At 51.2% G+C, this 25,020-nt stretch overlaps 1 protein-coding gene across 1 annotated transcript in view; it reads left to right on the top strand.

Moving 5' to 3' along the window:
• The window catches only part of PRKCZ (protein kinase C zeta), a 1,951,357-nt gene that overhangs the window by 592,295 nt on the left and 1,334,042 nt on the right, over positions 1–25,020 (top strand). The window lies entirely within an intron of this gene.

Consider the following 25,020-nt stretch of genomic DNA (forward strand, 5'->3'; position numbering starts at 1 on the left):
CTTATTTAGCACAGGGGATAGATGTTCGGGTGTGAGTTTTCATGCATTTATCACTAGGATGTGTGCGGGTGGGGTAGTGGGTGGACTTGGGGAACTTAGTTAGAATGATATTGAATTTAATGAGGTAGTGATCTGTCCAGGATATCTCTAGTTTGACCTGAGTATAGAACTTTATTTATCAAGTAAGGTTGGGGAAAAAGGCCTCTTTAACCCTATATCTAAGGGGGGGTTTCCCTACCTCCAAGAAACTAGTGAAAACAGTCAGGATATCCAAAAGCAAAATGTTTGTCCTAGTAACGTCCCCAAACCCTATCTCCGCCCCTCGCCCTACAAACTAACAAAATGGTGCAAGGATGATCTCACTCTAAAATAAAAAGGAGTTCATCAAGTTAACATAAATGTTCTCAGCCAATCAGGCTTCCAAAAGATTCCAAATAATGTTCAAGAAAATAATGTTCCAAGACTAGAGTGTTGCTCCTTTTCCCCTAGACTTCAAAAGGACAAATGTCTTTCCAGTCTCTCTTCAAAGAAAGCACAAGGGATTCTTTAAAAGTACAACACGGTTTTAAAACTCTTTTGTTCCAAGCTTTTATTTGGGTGTGAATCGCAGACTTGCAATACTTGGTGGGGGGGGGGGGTCTTGGTAGACTCTCCTGCCAAGAGCCAGTTTTTCCATATATTTCTTTCTCATATAGGGTTCCAGCCCCTGTTATTTCTGATTATCCTTAGGGTCCCAGACCCTTTTATCTTTTTTCCCCTCCTTTCAGTATGGATCCCAGACTCCCAATGGAAGCTTTGGTCTGTTTGGTTTACTCTCGTGCCAAACGTAGTGTTCCTTGTTTCCATGCAGAGCCTCAGACTCCCTTATACTTTCAGCTTTATATGGGTGCGGGTTCGACGAATCGCAATTTTTGTCTGTAATAACCCGGTTCACTCTTCTGCCAAGCTAAGTTTTCACTTCTTGTGTATTCACTTGTCATGCATTTATTACTGACTGGGGTGTCTGCCCAGTTGTTTCTCGATATTTCTTTTAGTGTATTAGTCAACAATACTTTTTGACCTTCATTTGGTCCTTTCTGTGCTTCACCCTCTGTCAATCCCCATTAGCCAGTGTACCTTTTTCAGTTTGCATCTTCTGGGCTGCGAGATTCCGTCTCAAGGCTCTGGTAGCCCTTGTATTTGCTTTTGGTTCGGTTGTTAGTCTGCGGTGTCCGCTTCCTTCTTGCGGCTTGCTCTCGCCTCGGCGTTGCCGTGCACACAGTAAGACGCTCCTGCGTATATTAGGTAAGTGAGCTTCAAAGTAGCCGGCTCAAAGGCTACAATCGTCCTTTCTCTCTAGCAAACTGGGTCTTGTCTCTGTGTCGGTCTCTCATCTCTGTGAACTGCTTTCCAACTGATAGCGTTGCTTCCCTGGTCAATGCTACCTGGAGGGATTCTCCTCTGGCTCTCAGCAGTGCTACATTTAAACTCCTGTGTTGGGAAAGGGAGTTCTTCTGCACCAATCAGATTTGTTAAAGAACTAGACTGCTCACTTCGGTTTACCGAGTGATCTTCATCCTCACAGTCCTATTCCTTGTTTCAATACCTGGTTTCAGATGTAATAAGTCAATATCCATATTGGTTAGCTTTTTACTTTACACGAATGCACTAGTTGGATTAGCTTCACAATACAACAGTTCACTCTTATCAGGGTAGATGTGAGGGAAATGTAATTCCTGAAAATGGGTTGAAGGACTTTCAGCTGGGTTATACTGCATCTCCTGAAGATGATCGTCCCATAAGGGGCTTCCCTTCCCAGGTGATCCTCCCCCTGTGCACGGCCCCCAGGGGGATTATTGTACTGTGGATGCACCGCACTGGCACCCTTGGAAAGGTCTACCCCCAAGGGAAAAAGGGACAACATCCTCAGATTCGTCACAGAGCCTATTCATTCACTTTTTTTGCTCTGCATAGCTTTAAGACATTGATCAGAACGTTCTCTTTTTTCAAGTTACAGTATTTTGTGTCTTCTAGAAGGCACTCAATCATATGTCACTATCGCTGCTATCATATTTGATGATTGGAAAAAGTGGTATTGCTTTAGCCTCCTATTGAGGTTGCATATGCTTCAAGATACCTAAACCCGCTTCTAGCTCCTTGTTTACCAGAGGTAACTCCTGCTCAGTACTGACTAGTTACTTTTTGCTCCCCTTATGAACTCTATATTTCAATCCCTGGATTTATAACTACTAACGAGAAGTGTGGCTTTTTTGTGATCCTTTCGACCAAGTGAGTTTGAGGGGCAGTCACTATTAATAAATGAATGAGTTTCTGGCCTTCATGGGGTCCAGAAGTGGTGTCAAGGAGAAGTCTTTTTTTGTGCTAAAAGTTGGGCCTGGGACATCATCAGTTACATTATTAGGCAAAGTAAATATCTGCTTTCTATCGCAAGCCATTTTTACCTGTGGAAAAACCCTCTAGTTGTATGGTTTTTTTTAAAAGGACCATGAAATATTACTCAGACAAAAAGTTGGGGAACAGTTTTGTTATGTATACCTCAAGCAAGGTGGAGGCCAACATTTTGAAAACAAACTCTCTTGGCAAATGAGATCTTTCAAATAATATATTACATGAAGGCAAATCCGCTCGTACTACAGAAAATTCCACCAGTGGAAAAGCTGCCTCTTTACCTTTGCTACAGAATGGTATTGGGTTCAAAGTTTCCACATCCACAGAAGTTACAACTACACAGAAGCCCCATAGATCCCCCCCCCACATCACCCCATCTTGCTGCCTGGGACATTTCACCACATTTTACTTTTTTTTTTTTGGTAGGGGCCAATTCCATCCCCCACACCGCAGTTTCTGCTTTCCACCCACTTATCCTTCGCCAGTCCAACAACCCCTATTTACCCACCTCACACAAGCTTACCCCGTAAAAAGCAGTGAAATGTTCCTCTACAAAATGCAGTGGGTCGGTTGCCACCAGTTTGGGGGAGGGCATACCCAGGTCCGCTGATCCAAACTTCGTGAACAACACTTCAACTTGTCTTTGTTATAATCTGCCCCTGGGGCAAAAGGGTGGCAGGGGAAAACCTAATAATCCAGCCTCTGACATTCAAAGGCACAAGGTATATAATTCTGTAAATGTACTGCCCCTTCTTCCGATTTCCCTCCTTTCTCTAGTCTTAATCCCAGAAAACTGAATTATCTGAGCACCTCCTCTAAGTAGCCATAATTTGATGGTGAGGTAGTGAGAGGAATGTCTTTTCCAAGTTGGTTTTTGGTGAGTCTCCTACTATTCTTACGTCCTGCCCCCTTTCCTCCATACAGTATGGGCTTCCCTTCCAAGGGACGGGAGACAGAACCTTTTTCACCAGAAAAAACATTCTTCCCCTTAAAATTTAGAGGCGTGCGGCCCAGGGAGCATGTGCTGCCCTGACTCCGCCCTACGGCGCCACACCTCAGTCCCCTTTACCGCGTCGACTGCAACGGGCCGAAATCACCAGCGCTCCTGGGTTTGGCTTCGGCCATGTAATTCCATGCGTGGATACATCTTCTTTGTCTTTTCTTTTTGCCTTATCTATCATTCAGGTACTCAGTCCTCAGGCGTCACGCTCCTCCCCGGCTCATGTCGACTTCCACAGGGTTCAGCAGGTGTCCATCCTGCAACGGGCTCTTCTCAACTTCAGACCCCCATGGCCTCTGCCTACGTTGCCTTGGCTCAGACCACGGTTGGCAATCATGTTCGGCGTGTGACTCGCTGTCCTCGAAGGTGCTGAAGAACAGACTCGCCAGGTAGAGGGAGCTCTTCCAGAAGTCGCCTCCAGAGGTTCTCAAGAACTTTGTGAAGCATCGGTCCAGGCCCAAGGTATGGCCGATATTCTCCAGTGCACCCCGCAAGGGAGATCCCAGGGACTCTCCTGCGTGGAAGGGACCGGCCAGGTCCTTCTACCGGCACAAGCCCCGAGGCTGCTACAGCTACCGGCCTTCGGGTCGAAGGGTCCTCAGATCCTTCTGGTCATAGTGTCGAGGGACTGGAAGGTTCTACACCTGAGGGACTACATCCTTTTACTGGCACAATGTCCGAGGGGCTACGCCCTAATACCGGTAATACGTCTGAGGGGGTGCCTAAATGCAGCTCTACCAACACTGGGGTCGAGGGTCTCACACCTACCGGGCTGAGGAGCACGGTTAGGCCTCGTGATCCACATGCAAGAGTCTTGGAAGAGGCCGGGCCCAGCAGGCCGAGCAACACGTCGCAGGCACGTGGCAGGCAGCTCGACAAAATGGCCGCCGCGTCAGAAAGGGGCACCCGTCCGATGCAATTCCATAAATTCGACGAAGAACGAGTGTCGAGGTGGGACTGGCCTCAACCAGGTACGTGGCCTAGAGTCTACCCTTCATTTGCACAGGGCAGCTTTCCTTTGTGTCCATATGGACAGGATATGCAGCAGCTCCAGCAGCCCCCTGCTACCCTGTCGGTACCCCCTACCACCTCTCTTTCCAGTGAGGAGGTGCTCTTCTAGACGTTCCTCGGCCTCATGCGGTCTCTGCAGATGGGGGATAGCATCAAAGACGCAGTCAGGGAAGTCCTTCCCTCCATGCTAGAGGCACCACAGATGCCTTAATCGGGCCCCCAGATCCTGGTGCAGCCGCCTCCTCCAGCGCCACAGCCAACGCCACAACCGTCCCCTCCTCTTCAGCCTCCTGCTGCGGTCCCTGTACCCCAGCCTTCGGCACCATATACCCCTCCTCCACAAGATCCTCCAGATCCACAGGATACAGACGAGGAGGAGGATCCGGACACGGCATCCTCAGCCAGGGCCTTCCATGAACATCTTGCTAGCCTGGCGGAATACCTGGGCCTTCCCCAACCCGAGGTTGAGCAGCCGGCAGAGGGGGTTCTGGCTGAAGTCCTCACTAGACGCCCCTCTGCCAACACGGGGATTCCACTGCAAACCGATGTAGTCTCCGTGGCCAAGAAGGGTTGGCTCAAGCCCCACTCGGTCCAGCCGGTCAACTGACGCCTGGACGCCAAGTACAGGCAGATGGAGGGGGGATACACTCGTGCTCTAGACCCATCCTCAGCCCCACTCCTCGGTGATCGCTGCAGCATCACTATACTCCAAGCCTCAGTCATCCTCGGCCTCCTCCTCTGCGGTGCTGCTAGGCAAAGAGGAGAAGATATTTGAGGCGTACGGCAAGAAGATCTACTCCCAACACCTCCTGCACCTGCGTCAGGCCAATGCAGATGCCATGCTGGCTGCCGCCAACTGATGCCAGTCACGCTTTAAGGCGGGGCTAGCGAAAGCCAAGCTCGTGGCGCATGACTTCATGAAATCCACAGTGGCTCATATCGATACCTCAGGCCGTGCCATTTGCATTGCCACGGACATGAGGAGAACAGCCTAGCTCCGGGCAACGAAGTTCAACCCGGATGTCCAAGAGTGCATTCTAGATCTTCCGTTCAAGGGGATGGGGGGGGACCTCTTCTACTCCTCTACGGACGAAGAGCTGGACAAAAAGAACAGCTCACACACGGCAAAGTCTTTATCCATTCTTACTAAGACCACGCCCAAATAGTACACCCAATCTCAGCAGCGCTCGGAGAAGGGTCGTACCTATGGAGGGTTATGCGGCTTCCAGCAACGCAGATCCAGGCAGCCGGACCACTCGCTGTCTCAGAACTGGCGCAAACAACAAAAGGAGGGCGTAAGGGCTTTTTCCAGTCGGCCTCCGAGGGAAAGAAGGCATGACATGCCCCTTCAGTCCACGTGTCTCCGGTGGGGGGGGGCAGGCTTGTTCTCGATGCACAAGCCTGGCACCAGAATTTTGCGGCCCCCTGGATCTTCTCCGTAGTATCCACGGGGTACCGCCCTCCTACCCCATCGTCTCCTCCCGCCTGCCCTCCACTACCACAAGTTGGGACAGCAACTCTTTTGGCGGAGATCCGGTCGTTCGTAGAGAGCCAGGCAGTGGAGGAAGTTCCAGCCTGAAAGCGAGGCTTTGGCTTTTACTCCAGGATTTTCACCATTCAAAGAACCACCAGGTAGGCCTGAGAGTTGTGCTGGACCTTTCCACCCTCAACCTCTCCTTATCCCTGCACAAATTCAAGATGGTTACGCCGGCCTTTATAGCGGAGATATAGGACAAGGGAGAATGGATGTGTTCTCTGGACCTGAAGGACGCGTACCTACACGTCCCGATTTGGCAGCCCCATCGTTGTTTCCTATGGTTCAGGATCATGGGCTACCATTTACAATACAAAGTCCTTCGTTCGGCCTCAACTCTGCCCCCAAGGTCTTTACCAGACTCCTTAATGCTGTAGTGGCCCTCCTCAGAGAGCAGGGCCTTCACATCTACCCATACCTCGACGACTGGCTCATCAGGGCTACATCTCCGGAAGCGGTTCATCACTCTTCCCAGGCCCTTATGAACACACTGCATGACCTGGGCTTCTCGCTGAACCTCAAGAAGTCACAACTGCTCCCTACGCAGACACTGACATTCCTGGGACTCATTTGGGGCACGTGCTCCGAGAGGGTCTTCCCATCGGAAGACGAGATCTCGTCCATCAAGAGGGCCACCGCCCACTTCCTCAGCAGAGAGGTGACCTTGGCATGGTGGTACCAACATCTCCTGGGTCTACTAGCGGCGGTTCTGTTAGCCGTGCCTCATAGGAGACTAAGGATGAGAAGGATTCAGTTGCACTTCGCGGCCTCATGGAATCAAGAGCGGGGCTTGCAATCTGAGACGATCAACGTTCCTCCATCTCTCCTCCCAGACCTAACTTGGTGGTCCATGGAGGGCAACCTACGGACGGGCAAGCCCTTTCGGCCGCCCTCTCCGCATGCCCCCATCACCACAGACTCCTCGCTCGAGGTCTGGGGAGCCACATCAATTGGTTGGAGCTGAACGCCATCTGGCTAGCTCTCAAAGCATTCCTTCCACTTCTCAAGGGCAAGGTTGTCCTCGTCTAGACAGCATGTACTACGTCAACAAGCAGGGAGGTATCCAACCAGGATGCGGACAGGCTCAGCAGGCGAGGAGCTGACAACTATGAGTGGCAGCTAAACAACCTCGTTATTCAGGAGATTTAACAGGTGGGGTCACCCCCAAGTAGATCTCTTAGCCACCTGGCACAACAAGAAGTGCCCATAGTTCGCATCTTGGCAGGGTCACGGCCCCGGCTCTCTGTCGATGCATTTCACGTCCAGTCGACCGGCATGAAGGCCTACGCCTTTCCGCCCACTCCCTTGATCCACAGGGTAATTTGCAAAATCAAGGAGTCGCGCCGACTCAACATTCTGATTGCTCCATGGTGGCCAGCCAGTCCATGGTTTTCGGAGCTCCTCAGCCTATTGGAGGTCCCCGCTATACACCTCCTGACGGGCCCAGCACATCTTCTGGCACAGCAGGGGGGCAGAATCATCCACCCCGCACCAGGTAAACTAGCCCTCACAGCGTGGTACCTGAACAGGTAACGCTTCGGCACCTTAGTCTCCCAGGCCAATATGGAGAATCATACAGGGCGCCAGGAGCAAAGCCACCAGGGCCCAGTACAAGAGCAAATGGACCAGATTCTGCCACTGGGCAGACTCCAAGGGAATTGACCCCTTGGCCTGCAATTTGGACAACGTGCGCTCCTTCTCGGCGCATCTCGCTCATTCGGGCGTACAGGTGGACACCTGCTGTACTTACCTTGCAGCCATTGGGGCATACAGGAACTCAGAGGGCGGCACTTTCTCCTCCTCCAACCCTATCGTCAGGAGACATCTGACTGGCCTCGCTAGGCTCTACCCGCCCATCAAGAGACTGCACCCAGTGTGGGACCTTAACATAGTCTTGGGCGGGGGGGGGGGCATGGCTACATGGCCGCATGAGTGGACGTGTTTCTGAATGGCTCCCGCAGATCCGACATTGATCCTTGGATATGAACGCGCTACACCTTTGCCACATGAGCCTGCTGCACACCTATGGATGCATGAATGTCGGGGGCACGAATGGAGCTCAATGAGGGCCCGATCTGCGGCGTGACGGGTGTGGAACGGATGCTGGAAGATTTGGGGAGCCGAGTCTCGGGGCTGAACAAAATGGCAGACTGTGAACAAAGGGCCAAATAAACTGACCGCTGCGTCACAGGGAGAGATGGCACACCAGGCGCAGCGGAGACCGAGCCCAGCGTGTGTGCTAGCGAAGAAGGACCTTTGAGGGCGGGATGAGACACTGCCGGGTTGTGATGAAGGCGCCGGGGCCCATGGAGCGTAACGGTGCGGTATGAGGCCACGGGTGGCACTTTACAGCCTGGAGACTCCCCTGGCGCAGCCTGGCCGGGCCCGAACATTAATAACAGCCTAAAACTTTACTAAGCCCGGGGGCTGCAAGTTGTGGGGCTCGCCCGCACTCCTTTGTCACAACACGATGACCGATAAACCTTTAAGAACAAAGGGCAAGCAACCCACGCTCGGCGAATACGCTAGATCATCACCGGGTGCTGAAGGAGCCAGGAGCAGAGACAAAACCCCGTCGGGGGCATAGCCACCATGGGCACGAACCAGGAGATCCTTGCTGCGATTGCTGATCTGAAAATGGCCTGGGAGACCAAACTGGGTCTGGCCATGACCGAATTGAAAGCGGCACTAGAGCTCAAAGTTGGAGTGGTGCAAGAGGAGGTGAATCTTCTCTGACAAAATGTCCGATCATTGACGGAACGCACGGGGAACTTAGAAAAAGAGGTGGCCCCGAACACAGCGGATTGCACAACCCATAAATCGGAACTTCATGCCCTAGTACAATGCGTGGGGAACCTGGAAAGTAGGGCAGAGGAGGCAGAAGGACGCGCTCGAAGGGATAATATCCGCACCGTTGGTCTGCCGGAGGGAGCTGAGGGACCGAACCCCACGGAGTACATTGAATCCATGCTGCTGCAGGAGATAACTGGGGGGGTGTTGACCCAGGGGTTTGCTGTTGAGAGGGCGCACAGGGCCCTGATGAGGAAGCCACCGCCGGGGACCCCTCCTATGCCGGTGATCGCCAAGATCCTGAACTACCGGGATCGTGAAAAGATTCTCGAACATTTTTGGAAGGGCGGAACAATACAAAGGGGGTCGGCACACATCACCGCCTACAGGTGCAGCGTAGACGCATGACCTTTGGGGCTGTGAAGAGAAGATTGCATGAATCAGGTCACAAGTACATGCTGATCTACCCGGCAAAATTGAAGGTGTTCCACAAGAACAGAACTTTGTTTTTCGAGACCCCGGAGGAGGCTATGGGAAGGCTGGACAGGCAGAGCTGCCCCCAAGAACCGGATATCCAGACAGGAGAAGAAGATAAGTAGCAAAAGTCTGGGGCACCCAGGGTGTCACAGCCAAGGACAATGGAACTGGAATATAGTCTGAGACATGGCCTACGGGCGGGTGTTGCTTGGGCCATATGTATGTAGGATCCGTTTGCACCGAGAAACTTTGATATCAGGGCGGGAGCCTTACAGAGCCTGCCCTCATACCCCCATAAGGAGAAGTCTACTTAGGTCACCGGTATTCCGGTGACACCCTGTCGGGTTCCTGGCCTTGGCATTCCGAGGCGGGACCAAACACGGGGGAGCCTGAGATCCAGGGATGGAGCTGGGCACATGTTGGGGTTGGCCGGGTGGGGGGGAGGGATGGGGTTGTGTGCAGTGGTTTAACGTTGGGAAAGGGGGGAGGTGGGAGTTTGTTGGGAATGGGAAGGGAACGAGCCAAATTTTATGTCACTTCAGACAGGAGGGAAACTGGGAGGGGAGGCGGGATACTCCATAAATGGCATCGGGTAGTCTTAGAGTGGTCACTTGGAATGTGAGGGGCCTCAATAGCTACCTGAAGCGTAACAAAGTGATGATGTACCTGAGAAGGATGAGGATCGATATAGCATTGTTACAGGAAACTCATCTTACTGGGGAGAAACTGGAGGTGGTCGGGAGAAAGTGGAGGGGGAGCGTTACGGGAGCCACATACTCGGCTTACGCAAGGGGTATTCTCATATGGGTGGCACTGCATGTACCATTTCAACTGATTCAATCCACGGGGGACCCGGAAGGTAGGATGATAGTGCGGGGGATGCTGGAAAACCGAGAGGTGAGCATTATAAACTTATACGCCCCTAACCAAGATACAGCGGCCTATTTTAGGACTCTATATGGGAAAATTAGCCCCCTGCTGGGTGGCATGATCCTGTGGGGAGGGGACTGCAACTGTACACTGAACCCTAAATTGGATTTCAGAGGGTAAACTATGCAAACCCACCCCGGCCGCAAAGGCGTTACAGGCCCAGTTGAGAGATTTTGGACTTCAAGACGTTTGGAGGCAGCTGCATCCAGCGGACAGGCAGTACTCGCACTACGCGTCACCCCATGATCTGCACACAAGGCTGGATTATGTGTTTGCTACGGCTGGGTTAATGGGAGAATTGATGAGCGCAGAATATAATGCCAGTGCTTTTGGACCACTCCCCCTTGATCCTGGAGTGGCGACACCAACCCCCAAGAGCGCGAATCCCAACGTGGAAGCTCGGAGCTGAGGCCCTGTAGGACTCATGATTCCGGGAGGACCAAAAGAAGGCGATCACAGAGTACTTCGATATTAATTCCGGTAGCGTCCAATCTGAGGGAACCGTGTGGGAGGCATTCAAAGTTGTAGTGCGGGCGTAGCTATTTCAAAATCAAGAGGGCTCCAGGGGGGGTATATAACAGGAAAACCGAGAGGGAGCTGGAAGACATAATGCGTAAGGGAGGCACCACTCGCGGGGATGGGGTAAGGGTGAGGCTATTACAACAAGCCAGCAGTGAGCACTGGGATAGATTATGCAAGTTGAGCTACAAGAAATATGTCGAAAGACAGCATGCGGGAGGAGACAAGCCGGGCAGATTGCTGGGCTCGTTATATAAATGTGAAACATCACAACCATTGATCAGGGAAATTAGGGGAGACGAAGGCCAGATTTGGGACACCCAAAAGGGAGTAAACGAAGGGTTCCTTAGATATTATAAGCGCCTTTATGAGGATATAGGAGAGGATAAGGCCCAAAAGATCCAGGACACATCAGAAGACATAGGCTTGTCCACGGTAGATGATCTGGAATGGGCAGACCTGGATGCTCCAATCACCTTAGACGAACTAGAGATAGTGATCCAGCACCAATAGTGATCCAGCACCTGCCCACATGCAAAGCTCTGGGGTCAGACGGGCTCCCTAGCGAATTCTATAAAACATATAAACAAGAGCTGCGCCCCCCGCTGCTGGCCATGCTTAACGAGGCGTTTGAGCGTGGTAGGTTGCTGGAGTCCCTACGGGAGGCGGTGATCATCCCGCTCTTAAAACCAGGTAAGCCAAGCACGGACTGTGGGTCTTATAGACCCCTGTCAATGCTTAACCAGGACAGCAAAATCCTCACGGCAGTGCTGGCAAACAGGCTTAAGCGAGTCGGCGGGAGACTGATACACCCCGACCAAACAGGCTACTACGTCCCTGGTAGGAATATAACTGACAACCATAGGAGACTCCACCATATTATTGACCAAACAGAGCAGGACCCTGGCGAACTGGCAATCGTTTCGCTGGATGCAGTTAAGGCCTTCGACTCAGTGAGATGGCCCTGGCTGCTAGCGACTCTTAGAGAATATGAAATGGGGCCGGGGTACCTAAGGTGGTTTAAAATGCTATATAGCTCCCCAATTGCAAGGGTCAAAACGGGTGCTACTATCTCGGATAAATGGCAACTTAGCAGGGGCACTAGACAAGGCTGCCCTTGATCGCCTATGCTATGTATCCTAGCGTTGGAGCCACTGGCAATATGCCTCAGACAACAATATGGGGAGATAGGGATCCACACGGAGGGAGGCTCCCATTTTATATCCTTGTATGCTGATGATATACTTTTATATCTACGCTTCCCAGAGGAGAACCTACAATATGCCCTGGAGGTGATGGAACGATAAGCTACCCTCTCGGGCATAGCAGTGAACCCCAAGAAATCCAGTTTGTTTCCCCTGGGGAGATATGGAAGTGTCCTACCGAGAAGCCTACCGGTATTGCCAATACCCTGGCGTACTGAGACATTCCGATACCTGGGTATTGACATTTACCACACGACAGGAGAAGAACACAAACACAATACGGAAAAGGCAGTTGAAGGTATTAAAAATAGCATGGGATTTTGGTCCAGACTACCCCTGGCCATGATGGTTAGAGTGGCCCGGATTAAAATGGTAGTCCTGCCTAGACTGTTAAACTTCTTTGTAAACATCCCATATGTGATCCCCAAGCGCTTCTTCGCCAGACTCCACAGCTTGTGCAGGGGGTTTATATGGCATAACTCCAGGAATAGAGTGGCCCTCTGGAAACTACAAAACTCGTGTGACAAGGGTGGTATAAGCCTACCGAATTTCAAGTTGTATTACTTGGTGGGCCAGCTGCAATATGTGGCCAGGTGGTTGTCTGAGGAGGAAACGGCTGAAGCTAGGCTATTATGTAAGGATCCTGCTCCCTACTTCCTTAGAGCGACTGTGTGGTTGCCTAAGGCGAAGATACTGGGAATGGTGAGGTTGCTGGTGCTTGGCTGGGAAGTGTGGCATAGAGCATGGCGGACCGTAGGATGCCCGGCCCCGCTCTCCATGGAGGTACCGCTAGTGGCGCTATGTGGAGAGGACTCCCAAGTGATAAAAGGGGTCCGTAAATACTGGGAACCGGTGGGCCTGGCTACTCTTGGGGACATATGGCAGGAGGGGGAGGCGCTGGACTTTCAGAGGCTAACAGTGGACACCGGAGTGCTCAAGGGCCAACATATTACCTATTCCAGAATCATCAGACAGGTGCAAGAAAGGTGGCCTGCGGTAGTGCTAGCGGAACAACTTATGAGACCATCGGGACGATGTATGACATCTCGGAGGGTGGGCATGAAATATCTTGCATATATGAGCTACTGGGAACCAGGGTGGGGAAGGAGTTTTTCCAACTGAGGCGAGATTGGGAAGAGGAGGTGGGGGAACCCATGTCGGATGGGCAATGGGACAGAGCCCAAAAGTATCATAAGAAGGTGTCCCGAAATGCGAGGCTCCAGCAGATCCAAATATATATCACTCATCGAGCATATTTGACCTCCAGCAAAATTGCCAAGTTTGGTGGCCCGGTGTTACAGAAATGCCCTAAGTGTGGGGAGGAGGAGGCGGGGATGCTACATATATTTTGGGCTTGCCCGGAGGTGGGAAAGTTTTGGACAGAACTGAAAATGTGCTTGGCAGAGAAAGGGATCATGCTGCAGGTGGAGTCAGCTTGGGCATGCATGCTTGGGGGCTTTCCCAGACCACGCAACCTGAGGCACATTAGCAAGATGAAGGACCTGGCCTACATCCTGGCCAAAAGGAGGATTGCAATGGGCTGGAAAAGCAGCCTACAGGCCTAGAATCGAGATGTGGTGGGCTGACCTTATGAAGTGGGCAGAGGCAGAAACGGCCGCCTGGTACGAGGCGGTCAGCAGGGGGGGGGAGGTGGGACCCCTGATAGCATGGAGACAACGATACCTCACATGTGTGGGTGCACCTACCGGGGCGCAAAAGGAAAAGGGTAACCCACTGGTAACCCCAAGCCTTTCGCCACTGACCATTTTGTTCATGTGGGCAACCTACAGATTTAGGCCTAGGGTGTCGAAGCCAGCAAGGAAAATGCGGAACCCCATGCATTTCCCAAAAGAGGACACCTGTGGGAATCCACACATGGCCAAATTGGAGGGGCGGCCCATCTCATGTAGCCCTCCCCAGGGGCAGATAAGGGGGGGAAGGCTGTATGGCACTCCTCCCTGGGCTCAGGCGTCTGTTCCTAGGAGCAGATATCTGGTCTCAGGGAGGGCTGCATGACATGGCACCCACTCCATTGCGGGTGGGGGAGACGGGGTCACCACCCCGTCCCATTAGAAAATTCCCTGTCCCTTTGGGGTGCCCCACAGCCCCCCCTAAAATGCGTTCCACCATTTTCCATTTTTTTCTTTGTCAAGGAAACTTGCCTTGGCGCAGAGGGGCACATTGGTGTGCCAATCTGGCCCCGGATGCCCAAACCTTACTGTCCCACCCACTGGGGGGGCCTGTCCCACCATTTTCGGGGGCCCTGTCCCCCTTCACCCCAAATGGGTGGCGGGGGCACCTCATGCAGGCCTCCCTGGGCCTCCTACAAATGGCTGCGTGAGGTACACCCCCCCTCCATTTGGGGTGGGGGGAGAGGGCCCCCAAAAATGGTGGGACAGGCCCCCTAGTGGGTGGGGCAGTAAGGTTTGGGCACCCCGGCGCCAGATTGGCACACCACCAAAGTGCCCCTCTGCGCCAAGGCAAGTTTCGTAAACAAAATAAAAAAATGGAAAAGGTACACTACACTTTAGGGTGGGCTGAGGGGCACCCTAAACCACCAGGTAATTTTCTAATGTACTGGGGGGTGACCCTCTAACCCCCCTCACACCAAATGCAGGGGGGGAAGCATCTCATGCAGCCCTCCCTGGAGTCGGATGCCCCTTCCTAGGAGCAGATATCTGCCCCCAGGGAGGGCTACAAGGGGTGCCCCATTTCCCCTTGGGGTGAGGGGGAGAGGGCCACCCCCCATTTCTGTACAATATAACCCTGGTGGCCAGTACCCCCCCCCATCCCACCCAAAATTCCCTTTGCTTATTTTCATTATTATTTTTTTTTTGTTTTGCCCCCTTCCCTGGGGGCAGATGATCAGCCATCTGCCCCCAGGGGGAGCCTAACCTGCAGGCCCCATCCTTTGGGGGGCCTGTACACTAATTCCTGGTAGCCCTCTCCTCCACCCCCCAATTGGATGGGGGCCACCTCATGTACTCCTGCCTGGGGCCATAAATCTGCCCCCAGGGAGGGCTACAAGGGGTGCCCCCCCTTTTCCACTTGGTGTGGGAGGAGGAGGGCCACCACCATTTCATGGGGGCAAACAAATCCCAGGCCCACCACCCCCCATCCCCGTTCTATTTATTTTTTTGCTTTTTTCATTTTGCCCCTCTTCCCTGGGGGCAGATGATCAGCCATCTGCCCCCAGGGTTGGGCACATATGTGCCCCCATGCTTTGGGAGCCAGGGGGGGGAGAGGGCTGCTTACTTGAAGCAGCTCCCCCCCCCCCCGTCACAAACATTTCCATGGTGGTCCAGTGGGTTGCTGGTCATGGATCGAGCACTCTGTGCTGATCCGTGACCAGCAATGCGTCATATATGTGGTGTCCTCGGAAAGGGGAGAACCTCCCCTTTCCGAGGACACCACTTTTTCCTATATCCCTGGTGGCCTAGTGGGCCCCAGGGCCCCAAACCTCCTCCCACCTCCCCCCCATCCCTCGAATTTTTTACATGTTTATTATTTTTTTTTTTTTCGCCCCTGGGGGCAGTGATCATCTGCCCCCCACGGGATCTCCAGCGCTGTGGCCCAATGCTTTGGGGCCACAGGGGGAAGGGGGCTGCTTACCTAGTAAGCAGCCCCCCCACCCCGCGTCACAAACAGATCTCTATTGATCCGGTGAAATTGCTGCCCCACGGATCACGCGCCCTGCGCCCGATCCGCGGGCAGCAATGCCACACAATGGGTATCGTTGGAAAGGGGAGAATCTCCCCTTTCCAACGATACCCGCCTCGATCTCCGGCTTGAAATACAGCCAGAGATCGACGCAGAGAAAGAAGGGCTCTTAACTTCTTTCTTCACTGCAGCAGCCGAAAATGGCTGCTGCAGTGATTTTTACTTTGTTTCACAGTGACGTGCTTTACGCACGCCGACATGAAACTGAAGGTAATCCAGCCCCCTGGCAGTGAGGGGGGACCTCCCCCTCACATAGCCCGGGGGTTGGATTACACAAGGTGCCACAAAGGACGAGCTATCTCGTCCTTGGCACTGCACATGCACTTTCAAGGACGAGATACCTCGTCCTTGGCACTTAAGAGGTTAAAGTGGAAGAAGGCTTTTTCTGGTGAAAAAGGTTCCGTCTCCTGTCCCTTGGAAGGGACGCCCATACAGTATGGAGGAAAGGGGACTATGGACTAAGAGTAGGTTAGTCACTATGGTGAGTGACTTATACTTTTTCTCTGTATTGATTAGGTTAACCTTTGAATTCTTGAGTGACAATCGGAGGAGTCTCTTCACTATTGATGTTTTTAATTTAATTACAATAAAATGAACCACTGACATTTACTAGCTCCAAAGTTCTTTACTTTAAAAAGCAACTGATGTAGTTGAGTTAGAGCTAACTCCTCCTTAAAACAGGTTGAGTGAAGGAGAAGCAATAATGACCACATAGATGCATTTTTACCAGAGTGTGGGTCTCTAGTTACATTATGCATACTCAAAGAACTTCTACAATACCGTTCATCAAATCCTGTGGTTGGTGAATTAGGCATACAAGCGAAACGTCTCTGAAAGGTGGTGCGTACATGTGGGAACTTCAGATTTATTTTTTCCTGATGAAAACACAATTATTGCACTTGGCACTCAACGTCACAGCTCCGAATGCCTGTTGGAAATTACATTAACCCCGTATTTGCTTCATTCTGTTTGTACAGGCTTATTATAGGCAGAGTAGGGAAGATTAGGCCATTCACGGGTTTGTTGTCGAAAGACTACTGGGAAATGTTGAACTCCATGATCACACCAGCATCTTAGGCAGAAGACTGATCATCTAAAATGGGAGATGCCATATTGACTAGATTCTCCTCGTCTGACTGAACAATTGAGGATAATAACATAGCACAAGGAATATCATAACCCAGTCTTTTTTTTACCATTTTAGTGTAATTTCTCCACTATTTTAGCCCTAAAGTTTAAGACGCTATCATTTTGACACTAGGTGGCTCCTTGTCATTCAATGAGGAGGTGGGGGGGTTTCACCTGCTTGTACCTTCATACTTTCTCTGCACTCCACACCAACGCACCATGAGCAGGTTGTGCGCTTTGGTGTACCCACCAAAGATTGGGACATGATTGAAGTCATGTCAAACAGTATTCGACTGTATGTGTTTTTGCCTAAATCTAATATGTTTGGGCTGCACTGACCTCTTATAATCTAATAAGAGATGAGCACTGGTATCCATTCCAGTGAATGTTTTCAGTATACATTACGTTGAACTGAGCTGCCAAACCTAAACAGTACGGATCAAAGCATGTAACAAAGTAGCACTTTCTAGCACATAGTCATTCAGATGCCTGCAATTCCTATCACACTTGTAGGCTAGTGGATAGGTTACATGCCTGGTAAGAGTCAACTGGCATAGGTAGCCGAGGTGAACTGGCTGAGACCTAAAGTACTATCTACACCCAAGAACAACTGCAGAGTTGCAATTTCCAACCCAGGCTTGGTTAGCCTAGTAGATGACTGTTCGTAATTTGAATGCCGAGATCAGAGGACAGTAGAGATTTGACTTCAACTAATTCGAAAAAGAAGGGCACCTGGTTAAGGCCCTGCTCTACCCAGGTAGGTAAACATTTATTAAAACACAATTGAGCAAGGTTTTAGAACCCAAAGAAGACAACACTAAATCCTGACGGTCAGTATGCAAATAAATGGTAATGGTGACTGCTACTTCAAATCAAGATTGAATGCATCAGAAGCATATGTTATATATACATGAGGCAAAACATAGAACACTTCATCAAATACATAAAACGTACATGAAATGGTACATGTGTGTTCGTCCCGAACAGATTTTTTGGAGTTAGAATCAACAACAGTTACATTCTCTATAGTCCTTTGGTAGGAACAACATGAGCGACAGAAGTGCAATTGTTGTACATGGTGTGAAGTTCACTAAGCTGAACTGGCCGATGGTGCAATATTGATACAAGAAAGTCAACTCAACTGTGTTTCGGCCTTGAAGCTATCCTTGTGTAGCTGTCATTTGGTCAGCCTTCATCAGGACAGGAAAATTGGACACATGAGGAATCCTATTTAGTCTATCAGAAAAATAGACAGAAGAGGAGGTCAGGAGAGTGTAGGGTTCAAGGTCAGTATAGCAACGAAAAAGGTAATACATGATATGCTTGTACGTCTCTCAAGGGAGACTGTGCAATCACGGGTCTTACCGTAATGAGTTGCACTGGGGCAACAATCTGAAGGTCCAAATCATCAGATACAAGAAATGAAATTCCCAGTACGGGTCAAATCTGTGAAAAATGACCAAAAAAAGAGAACATGAGGAACAGACTACATCTTTACTATGTGTGTAAAATGTAAATACAGGTGGGAAAGCTCATACCCGCTGTAAGCCTGCAAACCGGTTGAATAGGAGATAGTAGGCTTAATGTGGTCAATCACAAGGAGGTAGGAATCATGTCATAGCTGTAAAAGGAACGGAGGAGTGATTAATCAACTGCATCCTGTTCTGTGTGCGTCATTAATATGGGAGAATGGAATAGCTGCTACTAAAAATATTAAAATGGTGATGTTAAGTATGAAGTAGCCCATCTAGATGCTAAAATGAGCATGTCACAAGTGGCTGCAGCGAAAGATATCTACCGATTGCAAGCGTCAACAAAAATGTGACTATACGGATTGTCTATGTGCACAATATCATCCGGTGAGACCCAACATCATAGTACAGTATTTTCACTGCTGTGTTGTAGTAAAGTAGATGTGAGGTCAAGAGGAGCCGAAATGCGTGCTCGTGTGAGCAGGTGTCATAAATCGTTCAGAGAAAAAATACTGAGTGACTCCGAACAACCGTGGCAATGCCAACATGCAATAATTATTGAATTCCTCATATGAGATAGTGTAGGAAAGTTAATTCAACTGCATGGCTCTGTGCGAGTCCGTGTGTCGGCGAGGACATGAGAACAGCCCATCGTCCACTGAAGAAGTTAGCGTGCGGTTGTCATGGAAATACCGGGCTATTTGTAGCAGCGGCCATATTAAAGTGCCGACATGGCACTCGGTGGAAGAATAATTATGAGTGGAATTCTAATGGTACTTCTGCTCGTGTGAGAACTGTGTAAATTATCGGGCCACAATTCAATATTATGGGAACTGTGAGACCAAAAAAAGAATATGTAAGTAATTGTTGCCATGGCAACCACATCTAATGCCACAATGTGATCTGCAGCGAATCATTGGCGCCCTACGGGTAAATACAGGTGACCCCCGGAAAAGGGGTGTCACTGAGATAATGTGCTCAACAGCAACCCACGTATGATGGCTAATGCGGGTGAAGTTGATGCTGTGCTGCAATGAACGATTAGATCTAGATGCGACAAACACAATCTCCTGTGTCAGAGCTCCTTGGTAGCATATAGACATGTGGAAGATGGTTAATTCATAACAACATATAATTATTCCCACAAGAGTATTGTGGCAATAATACCGTACTTCTAGCAAATACGTATATGGACAGTGTAGTAGGTGACTCAGGGAAGGCATAGTCTGAACAATGTGAACACAGTACAACTTGTAGGCCATCTCCTAGGTAAACACTTGGGCGCGTAGCAGGTAAACAGTGCATAACATCACGTGGTTGATAGTGTAAGAAATTGTGTGGCATAATGCAGCAGTTCAACAGAATTTAGTCCAATGACAAAATTGGTATGAAAGTGATAAACACCCTTCCTGCTGCAAATGAATGTTAGATACACCCGAACACTTAGAGGGGTTTGCTGTGTGTGGAAGCTCAAAGATACTCGGGTATCCAATTGGGCTGGATTAGCTCACATAAAATGTTTCCATTCCACCATGACTTTGAGTCCTTCTCTTACAGTGTTCAATTTGTGGACCCACTTCTGTTCCATTTGGGTCAGTGTCCTATCAGTGTCACCTCCCCTTTTGGTTGTGGACAGCTTTTGTAGCACAAACTACTTTAAATCCGCGTTGATGTGTTTCTTGTGGTTGTAGTGATCAACGAGGGGTTTGTCCGGTACTTTAATCTTTATGCACGATCGGTGCTCTGATATTCTAGTTTTGATAGCCCTCATGGTTTTGCCGACGTATAACAGGCCGCATGGACACTCAATGATGTAAATCACTTGTTTTGTATTGCTGTTAGTGTGATCTTTTAGGGTCCATGTGATGTTTTTGTATTTGAAGACCTTCTTTGTTTCAGTGAATTGGCAAGCTAGACACTGTCCACATTTGTAATGTCCTTGCACAGGTGGAAGATTCAATAGCGTTTGTTGTGGAGTAGTAGGTTCAGTAAAGGTATGCACAAGAGTTTCCTTGAGGTTTTGGTTTTTCTTGAAGGCAAAAAGTGGTGTCTTGCTGAGGGTGCTGGTGTTCTTGATAAGGTGCCAATGTTTTTTGACTGTTTCTCACAAGGTTGCTCAATGGACTGTAGGTGGTCACACAAACAAGTCTTTAGAGGGGATTGTGTCCTCCGACGTATACCACATCTTTGACATTGATTACCACAGCTGTGTTGCTTCGGAAAACTTTTTCAGCGTATGCGTCCTGCGTCGATGACGTCGATACGCTCCCTCGAGGACCTCCTCCGATGGCCTATGTCACCAGATGTTATATGTAGGACGCACGAAGCCCGTAGCCTTAGTTCGAGGGGATTGGGTCCTCCGACGTATTCCATATCTATGACAGGTAATCACCACAGCTGTGCTGCTTCGGAAACTTTTTTCTGCGTCCTGCGTCGATGACGTCGATGCGCCGTCGTCGAGGACCTCCTCCGACATCATCCGATGTGATAAGTAGTACGCACGACGCCCTTATCCTCAGTTCCGTTTTTTCCGCGAAAGTGTTGCTTCGTGAATCTCGGTTACGCCTCGACTTTTGGAGTTCTGTTCTTCTCGGTTCGTTATTGTGAGAAAATCCTTCGTAAGAAGATGTCTTCTACTTCGTCTTCGACCCCGCGTCCGGGCTTCAAGAAGTGCGGGGAGTGTGGGTCCAAGATGTCGGTGACAGACTCGCACGACGCCTGTCAATGGTGCCTCGGGGAGGCCCACAACACGGATGACTGTATCGACTGCCAGTCGCTCACGTCCAAAGCCTTACGGGAACGTAAGAAGAAGTTGTCGGTAGGTCGGGTGTCCAAGCCCCGGAAGTCGAATCTGCGGGGCTTTCGACGGATGATTCGAGAGGTGACTCTCCGCGTCGTTGTCGGAAGTCTCGTGGGTCTCCTTCTAGGAGTCGGTCTCGCCTCTTCGAGGCATTCTCGGAAGCGCTGACAGCGGTCGTCTTCCAGTTCCTCTTCCGAGGACTCTGCCCGGCACGTCGCTTACCCCACCAGCCGTGCGACGCCGGAGGAATGGGCTTCCTTCGGGAAGAAAATGCTGGCGATTCTCGAGTCGCAGGGTAGTAAACCGTCCGCGCCCCCGAGTGGGGTCGGCCGTGAGAGGTCGAGAGACACCGCTCGCAAGAGTGGTCGGCACGAGTCACGGGAGAGGTCCCGTTCGACAAGGGGACTCGTTCTCGACGGACCCGTTCCAGGTCCCGGTCCTCGACGCGTTCGAGACCGTGTGCACCTGTGATGTCTTCGAGGAAGACATCGACGCCTGAGGCGTCGAGGGCGTCGACAGGCTTTCTCGAGGCTCAGGTCGTCGAAGCACATGCTCGGAGCTCCGGCTTCGAGGACTGTGTCGACGCCGTCGATGCTGGCGGCGCTGCATCTGACGTCGACGCCGATCCTCTCGGCGCCAATGCCTGTTCTTTCGACTCCGGCGCCGATTCACTCGACGCCCTCTATGCCTTTTAAGGCCGGGGTGTCGGAGGTACCCCGTGGCACGGGAGAAACCCCTAGAAAGGATCTGGTTAAGAGCAAGCACTCTCGGGTGCCTTCTTTTCACCACCTGGAATATATTTCGGAGGTGGATGAGGATTCTGATGGCCTGGTTCCTAGTCGGGTTCCAGATGAGATGGTCTCGGGCCATAGCCAATTTGACGATTTGAGGCAGTCACTGCATGATGCCAGCGGACTGGACACCTCTCCGGAGGTGGAGTTTTGTAGGCCTGAGCCTGGCTCTCATGCCGATTCCTCGTACTGGCGCCTTATGGCTAGGGTCTCTGAGTACTTGGGATGGTCTGCTCCCCCAGGGGAGTTTGTGCAGGATGATCTCACGGACATCCTTGATGTTGGTCCCCCAACTGACCCGGTACTGCCGTTTCATATGGCTCTACAGAGAAGGGTGGCGGCAGCTTGGACTGCTCCGGAGAGTCTCCCGGCGGTGGGCAGGTCCTTGTCGCGAAAATACCATCCAGCCAGTAGCGACCCCTGCTACTTGACCTGGCACCCCACTCCGGAGAGTTTGGTGGTGCAGGCGGCCACGGCCCCGGCAAAGCAGGCGTCGTACCCTACCATCCCTCCTGATAGGGACGACAAACGTTTTGATGGCTGGGCGAAGAAAGTGTTTTCTTCGGGTGGTATGGCGCTTCAGGCGGCCAACTCCATATGTGCCTTGTCTCGTTTCACACACACTCTGTGGAACTGTGTTGCGTTAGCGGCTGAACATATTCCCGAAGGGGACGAACGGGATGGTTTCCTTGCTATGGTCCAGGATGGTAAGGATGCCATGTGAGTCCTTTCAGTCGGGTTTGGACATGGCTGAATGCGTCAGCAGGTCCATGGCGGCGAGCACCGTGAGATACGCAGGTTTGCGTGGTTGCGGAAGTCAGGGTTTGCTCCTGATGTGCAGTCCCGGCTCCTCAACATGCCCTTTGACGGTGAACACCTTTTTGGCAGCAAGGCTGACTAGAGCCTTGAGAGGTTGCAGACCTACAAAGCTGCAGCGAAGTCCTTGAGCACTGGAGTGCGTCAACCTCTGCCTTTTCGGCCTACGGGACAGCAATGGAGGGGAGGTTCCTTTCGATACTACTCTTCCTTTGGTAGATCGAGGGGAGCTGCCAGTCAAAGGGGCCATCGTAGGAGTACCAGAGGTGGAATGCAAGGTACTTGAGGTGCCAAAGCCGCTCGGGCAGTTGCCTCTTTGCCCTCAAGCACTGCTGCAGCCGCTTCTGCTCAGTCACGAGGCCATGTGCCATGGTTCACCGGTTGGGGGAAGGCTGGCGTAGCATCTTGTAGAATGGCGTGCCATTACTTCAGATGTGTGGGTTCTGGAGATCATAGCCCACGGCTACTGTCTTCCTTTTATGGCAGAGGCCTCGCAACAATCCACCGGGGAAGCTCTCTTTGAAGAGTCCGGATCCGCTCCTTGCGCAGGAAATCCTATCCCTGCTAGAGTGAGGTGCCATAGAACTGGTACCTGTAGCGGAGAGGAACAAGGGATGGTATTCTCCTTATTTTTTGATTCCGAAGAAAGACGGAGGATTGAGACACATCATGGACTTGCGTGGTTTGAACAAGCTCCTCAGGAAGGACAAGTTCAAGATGATTACTCTTTCTGAAGTCCTCCAGGCCCTTCAACTTCAGAATTGGTTGGTGTCTCTCGAACTCAAGGATGCTTACTTTCATGTGCCGATTCATCCCAAGCACAGGAAGTACCTGCAGTTCGCGGTTGGCGACTCACATTTTCAGTTTCGGGTCCTGCCGTTCGGATTGACCTCCGCCCGAGGGTCTTCACCTAACTGATGATGATGGTGGTGGCAGCGTATCTCGGGAAAGGGGGGGATTCATGCCTACCCTTACCTGGACGATTGGTTGATCAGGGCATGTTCTCCCAAGCAAGTCCTGGATCATCTGTACGTCACCTGCCACTCCCTTCACAAGCTGGGCTTCTCCCTCAACTTAAAGAAGTCTCATGTGACACCTACCCAGCGGCACCAGTACATCGTAGCAATGCTAGACACATCCCTGGGGCAGTGTTCGCCTCCCCAGGTGAGGGCTCATCACATTCTGCAGATGGTGGACAAATTTCAACGTGCCCAGAGTATCCCAGCGTTTGAGTTCTTGAGATTGCTCGGCCTCATGGCATCCTGCATTTTTCTGGTGTCAGAGGCCAGGCTGCGGATGAGATCCCCGCAGTCGGCACTCTAGATGCAGTGGTCGCAGTTCTCCGACAGGATGTCGGACCCAGTTCAGATTCCGCCCTCGGTAGCCCGGGACCTTCTGTGGTGGGCCGTCGAAGGAAATATGTTCAAGGGGGCTCTGTTTTGGCAAACATGGCCGGAGGTGACGATTGTGACGGACACATCCCTCATGGGTTGGGGAGCTCATGCCAACGATTTGATGGCCAGCGGTCATTCGTCTCCGTCGGAGTCCAGACTCCACATCAATTTGTTAGAGCTGCGGGCTGTCAGGCTGGCCCTGAAGGCTTTTCTGCCATCTGTGCGGGGGAAGAATACCCTGATTATGACAGACAATACGCTGGCCATGTACTACCTCAACAAAAAGGGGGGGCAGGGTCACTCCCACTGTGCAGGGAGGCGATGCAGCTCTGGTTCTGGGCCATCCAGCAGGAAATTTCTATCTTGGCAGTTCATCTGGCCGGAGACGAAAACGCGGCGGCGGACACTCTGAGCAGGCAGAGCAAGGTCTCACGAGTGGGAGCTGGCTCAGGATGCTGCCTTTTGTATCTGCAGGCCTCAGTGTTTTGGGTTAGTTGAGATATGCGTTATCAACCTCTTCACCATGTACGAGTGTTGGGTTTTCCTTTTGTTTCAACTAACGCTGTTCTGATGGTAACTCATATGGAGTTTTCGCCTTACCCAGTGTTCCAGTGATTTTACGGCGTCCCGGCCGTTTAACCCTCACAATACCTTCATGTTGCTGTGTGCTGAGTTTTACTTTTTCCTTGGTGGAGTCTGCGACGTGGTTATCGCGTTTTCTGAGCAAACCCATTGATGCTGTAGTCCTGCTGCAGTCCGCACGCACATTACCACCTTTGCAGTTCGGTTCAATACGTATCTGCTCTTCAGAATGGTTTTCTGTGTTTATATCCCTGTCCCACCACGTGGTTTCTGTGTCTTCAAAGACCTTGCTCTTTGTTTTATTGTTTACCCCACGTATGTAGTCCGGTTCTATCACCTGCGTATATCCCAGGTTTTCACAGAGAGATAATGATTCAAAAAGGGAGTCACAGGCAGACACGATGGGTCGGCCAGAAGGTTTTTCAGCGTTCTTATACACCTTAGCCAAAATGTAGAATGCTGG

The sequence above is a fragment of the Ambystoma mexicanum genome, chromosome 8, assembly GCF_040938575.1.
Source record: "Ambystoma mexicanum isolate Mex_15411 chromosome 8, UKY_AmexF1_1, whole genome shotgun sequence".
Classification (NCBI taxonomy): Eukaryota; Metazoa; Chordata; class Amphibia; order Caudata; family Ambystomatidae; genus Ambystoma; species Ambystoma mexicanum.